This window comes from Podarcis erhardii, assembly GCF_964252035.2.
Source record: "Podarcis erhardii genome assembly, chromosome: 7".
NCBI classification, from domain to species: Eukaryota; Metazoa; Chordata; class Lepidosauria; order Squamata; family Lacertidae; genus Podarcis; species Podarcis erhardii.
Genome location: NC_138511.1, coordinates 85,842,666 through 85,848,798, shown reverse-complemented (window position 1 = coordinate 85,848,798; position 6,133 = coordinate 85,842,666).

The window sequence follows — 6,133 nt, the reverse complement described above, 5'->3', positions numbered from 1 at the left end:
GAAAAGAGCATTACCATTGCTACAGCGGGCAAAAAAAAGAAAGAAAAAAGGGAGAGCATTAAGTGGTCCAGCAATTTTCCTGGGTGGGGAGGCGTTTGGGAACTCCTGAAGTCACACAAAGGCAGGGTGGATAATAAAAATAATAGTAATTTATTATTTGTACCCCGCCCATCTGGCTGGGTTTCCCCAGCCACTCTGGGCAGCTTCCAACAAAACATTAAAATACAGTAATGCATCAAATGTTAAAAGCTTCCCTGAACAGGGCTGCCTTCAGATGTCTTCTAAAAGTCTGGTAGTTGTTGTTCTCTTTGACATCTGGTGGGAGGGCATTCCACAGGGAGGTCGCCACTACCGAGAAGGCCCTCTGCCTGGTTCCCTGTAACTTGGCTTCTCGCAGTGAGGGAACTGCCAGAAGGCCCTTGGCGCTGGACCTCAATGTCCGGGTAGAACCGTTGGGGTGGAGACACTCCTTCAGGTATCCTTGGCCGAGGCCGTTTAGGGCTTTCAAGGTCAGCACCTGAATGAACTGTGCTCGGAAACGTACTGGGAGCCAATGCAGGTCTTTCAAGACAGGTGTTATGTGATCTCGGCAGCCGCTCCCAGTCACCAGTCTAGCTGCCGCATTCTGGATTAGTTGTAGTTTCCGGGTCACCTTCAAAGGTAGCCCCACATAGCGCGCATTGCAGTAGTCCAAGCGGGAGATAACCAGAGCATGCACCACTCTGGCAAGACAGTCCACAGGCCGGAAAGGTCTCATCCTGCGTACCAGATGGAGCTGGTAGACACCTGCCCTGGACACAGAACTGACCTGCGCCTCCATGGACAGCTGTGAGTCCAAAATGACTCCCAGGCTGCGCACCTGGTCTTTCAGGGGCACAGTTACCCCATTCAGGACCAGGGAATCCTCCACACCTGCCCGCCTCCTGTCCCCCAAAAACAGTTCTTCTGTCTTGTCAGCATTCAACCTCAATCCATTAGCCGCCATCCATCCAAATGATGAGAACCAAACAATCGCTTGGTGCACCAGGCCTGCGTCCCACCTAGTCTAGCATCATGTTCTTACAATGACCAACCAGATGTCTGTGGGAAACTTGCAAACAGAACCCAAGTACAAGAGCTAATCTGCTCTCCTGGGGTTTCCAGCAACTGGGATTCATTGCTGCCTCTGAGCATGGAGGCAGAGCTTAGGCATCCTGGCTAGTAACCATTGCTAGCTTTATCTTCCACGAACTTGTCCAACCCTCTCTCAGAGACCTATCCAAGTGGGTGGTCATCGCTGCCTCCAGTGGCAGTGAGTTCCATAGTTTAACAGTGTGAAGTAGCAGAGGAAGTGTCTTGTGTACAGTGGTGCCCCGCAAGACGAACGCCTCGCAAGACGGAAAACCCGCTAGACGAAAGGGTTTTCCGTTTTGGAGGCGCTTCGCAAAACGAATTTCCCTATGGGCTTGCTTCGCAAGATGAAATATCTTGCGAGTTCCTGCGGGTTCCCCCCCCCCTTTTCCTAAGCCGCTAAGCCACTTATCAGCTGATCCGCTAAAAGTCGCTAAGTCGCTAATAGCGCTAATCCGCTAAGCTGTCAATGGGCTTGCTTCGCAAGACGAAAAAACCGCTATACGAAGAGCCTCACGGAACGGATTAATTTCGTCTTGCGAGGCACCACTATATGCCATTTCCAACCCCCCTTCTTTTTTCATTCACATCATCACAAGGAGGCAGCAACACAAGAGGGTCTATAAATGGCAGCAGCGGGATTCTCTCTGCCAGATTCACAGAATCGTAGAGTCGGAAGGTACCCTGAGGGTCATCTAGCCCAACCCCCTGCCACGCAGAAATAGGCAGCTGCCCCATACGGGGATTGAACCTGCAACCTTGGCGTTACCAGCACCACTCTCTCACCAATTGAGCTATCCACTTGGAAACAAGCCATCTCTTCCCCAGTAGTTCCAAAAGTGGGGAGGACCACTCAGGTGAGCATGCTTAAAAAATAAATTAGGTTTTCTACAATTATACCAAGTATCACATAACAGAATAACAAACAAAACCAAAAAGATACATCAAAGAAGAAAACAATAAACGAACAAACAATAAAACAAACTTAATTCTTTAAATATCCAACCTTATGTACATATTAGTTGACTTCCTCTAGTCCCTCCCTTCTGAGTTTCCTTGTACAGTGGTACCTCAGGTTACATACGCTTCAGGTTACTGACTCCGCTAACCGAGAAATAGTGCATCAGGTTAAGAACTTTGCTTCAGGATGAGAACAGAAATCGTGCTCTGGCGGCGTGGCGGCAGCAGGAGGCCCCATTAGCTAAAATGGTGTTTCAGGTTAAGAACAGTTTCAGGTTAAGAACAGACCTCCAGAACTTAAACCGATATCATTATTAGACAAAAATATTTCGAATTATAATCTAACTTATTCACTTTTCTTACTGTTCTAAATCCCATTTATTTTATTAAATCTTAATTTAATCCTAGGCCTATTTGGTCCTTTCAAGTAGTTTCTAATTTTTTATATTGCAATATTTATTCAAATAGTCCTTGAATTTCTTCCAGTCTCCTTGATATTCCTCTTCTTTCTGGTCGCGGATTCTTCCAGTCAGGTCAGCTAGTTCTGAAAAGTCCATCATCTTCATCTATCCAATCTTCCACTGTTGGTATTTCTTGTGTTTTCCAATTCTTAGCTGGTAAGTTTTGAGCCGCCGTAGTGGCATACAAAAATAATTTAACATCTTTCTTGGGCAATTCCAAACCTCAGGTGAGCATGCTTGGGGGCATCAGGGAACTGCTGAAAATGGAAATGACTTTCAGACTTTGAAAAGCTGATATCTTCTTGGTCGTTGTCCTCCACCAAAGTGATGTCCCCAGGACTCTAGTCTGGGCAGTGTGTCTGGAGCCCTGGGCAGCCCAAGCTCATTAGTTTTGTTGAATTAAACCAGGTGTCAGCAAACCTTTTCATCAGGGGGCCGGTCCACTGTCCCTCACACCTTGTGGGGAGCCGGACTATATTTAGAAAAATATATAAATACAGTTGTACCTTGGGTTAAGAACTTAATCGTTCCGGAGGTCCTGTTCTTAACCTGAAACCGTTCTTAACCTGAGCTATCACTTTAGCTAATGGAGCCTCCCGCTGCCACTGGAGCACGATTTCTGTTCTCATCCTGAAGCAAAGTTCTTAACCCGAGGTACTATTTTTGGGTTAGCGGAGTCTGTAACCTGAAGCGTCTGTAACCCGAGGTACCACTGTACCCTGCAAGCCAGTCCCGCAGCTGCCTCCGGACCTGGAGGAGGAACGCACTCTGCACGCGTTCAGGAGCACATCTTGGCGCTGCCTGCTCACCGGCGTTGTTGATGGGCAGTAGCCACTCCACCGGCCTGTCCCTGCAGAGCTCTTCCAGGCAGTGTGCACCCCTCACTATGGCCCGTCATTCGGTGCCAAGGTCGGCGGGTGGGCCGCGCAGGCAGAGCACCGTGCTGGCGGTGTGCAGCTGGCCCTCCAACTGCTGCAGCGCAGCCACGCATAGCTGTCAACTTTTCCCTTTTCTTGCAAGGAATCCTATTCGGAATAAGGGAATTTCCCTTTAAAAAAGGGAAACATTGACAGCCATGCCACCGAGCGCGCCACCAGCAGCAGCGCTGAGTCTGGCGCCAGGCACGGGGCCAGCAGGCCCGCCAAGCTCTGGCTGCAGCCCTGCGATGCACCCGTCACAATGCCCATGGCAAGTCCCAGACCCACCACCCACCCTCTCCGTCCATGGCCACGCCAGGTTTACCTCAGTGCGTGGGCAGTGAGGCTTCGGATTGGCTGCAGGAACTTCCAGCAGCCAATCCGAAGCTGCGCCAGCATCGTGGAAGTCAGGCCCCGCACGGCGAGGCATCCACAGTTGTTGTTTTTTTATAATAATATTTATTACCGTATTTTTTGCTCTATAAGACTCACTTTTTCCCTCCTAAAAAGTAAGGGGAAATGTGTGTGCGTCTTATGGAGCGAATGCAGGCTGCGCAGCTATCCCAGAAGCCAGAACAGCAAGAGGGATCGCTGCTTTCTCTGCGCAGAAATCCCTCTTGCTGTTCTGGCTTCTGGAATTCAGAATATTTTTTTCCTTCTTTTCCTCCTCCAAAAACTAGGTGCGACTTGTGGTCTGGTGCGTCTTATAGAGCGAAAAATACGGTAGTTTTCCAACAATTTAAACACTACAAAAAAAAGAACAATACAAAAACAAAAACAAAAACACTACATAACACTAACACATTAAACTAACAAAACAAAACAAAAACAGTTTAAAAACACATCAAATAATTTCAATATCTTATCTTTCATTCACTTATTTCCGCGACCTCCTCACACCTCCCTTTTTGTATTCCACTTCTGTTAATTGTTTCAGCAATTCCTTTCCATCTTCCTCTGTTTTCTATCCTATAATTATCTTAACACATTCTAACCTTATTTTTTCTTTTAATACTCTATTAATCTATTAATCTATTTATACTTACCAGTCTTATAGAGCAAAAAATACGGTAATTCCTTATAACATTTCTACTAAAGCCATATAACTTCATTCCAACATTTTTCTAACATTCATTAATTTTACAATATTTCCGTAAATAATCTTTAAACTTTTTCCAATCTTCTTCCACCGACTCTTCTCCCTGGTCTCGGATTCTGCCAGTCATTTCCGCCAGTTCCATATAGTCCATCAACTTCATCTGCCATTCTTCCCCGGGTGGGTAAATCTTGTGTCTTCTAATACTTCGCAATGAGTATTCTTGCCGCTGTTGTTGCATACATAAAAAAAGTTCTATCCTTCTTTGGCACCAATTGGCCGACCATGCCCAGGAGAAAGGCCTCTGGTTTCTTCAGGAAGGTATATTTGAATACCTTTTTCATTTCGTTATAAATCATTCTCCCAGAATGTCTTAATCCTTGGGCATGTCCACCAAAGGTGAAAAAATGTACCTTCAATCTCATTACATTTCCAACATTTATTATCAGGCAAATGGTAAATTTTTGCAAGCTTGACTGGTGTCATGTACCATCTATAAATCATTTTCATTAAGTTTTCTCTTAGGGCATTACATGCCGGAAATTTCATACGGCGAGGCATCCACAGTTTGCAGGGACTGACCGAGTGGCCGGCAGGGTCCGCAGGCCGGATCAACGAGCCTGGGGGGGGCCGCATCTGGGCCCTGGACCATAGTTTGCCAACCCCTGAATTAAACTGAGTAGTTTTACATGGCTTTTGAATGAATGTGCGACTAATCGCTACTGTTTTGAATTTTATTGTGTTGCAACTGTCCCTGATGCTTTACAGTGGTACCTCTGGTTACAAACGCTTCAGGTTACAGACTCCACTAACCCAGAAATAGTACCTCGGGTTAAGAACTTTGCTTCAGGATGAGAACACTAATTGTGCAGCGGCGGGAGGCCCCATTAGCTAAAGTGATGCTTCAGGTTAAGAAGAGTTTCAGATTAAGAACGGACCTCCGGAACGAATTAAGTTCTTAACCCAAGGTACCACTGTATAGTTGAAATTCCTGCATTGCATGGGGTTAGACTAGATGACCATTAGGCTCCCCCCCAACTGCACAATTCTATTAATATATTCCCTAGCGAGCCGTGTTAACCCCTATAATGCTTTCTATAGGGGACACTGGGGGAAGTGCTTGTGGAACCAAGGTAGTAGTGCGCCAAAAAGAGTTCGGGATCTACTGCTATGAACAGAAATGAGAGCCAGTGGCTTCTCCTTTTTTTAAAGTTTCGTTTCAGCGGGGACAGCACTCCGGTTTTTCCAAAAAGCGGCGCTTTTTTGCGTCTGACCGAGGAAGAGAGAGAGGGGGGGGAAAAGAGAGAGAGATTGATTTGTGGCTGCGCAAAGGGAGGAGGAGCCCAGGAGTAAAAGTAGGAAGGACGAAGGGAGGGGAAAGGAAAGTTAAGAGAGGGAAAGGCGGGTGGGAGAGAAAGAGAAAGAAAGAGGGAAGGAAGGAAGGGGGGGAAGAGAAGTGGAAAGGAGGGAGACCGAGGCGGGGGAGAGGCGTCTGGAGAGTTGCTCCGAAGTTTGGGGGGCCGCGGGGGGGTGGGGTGGGCGCGCGTCCCAGGAGGCGGAGGCCAGCCCGGCCCGGGGGCGGGAGGCGG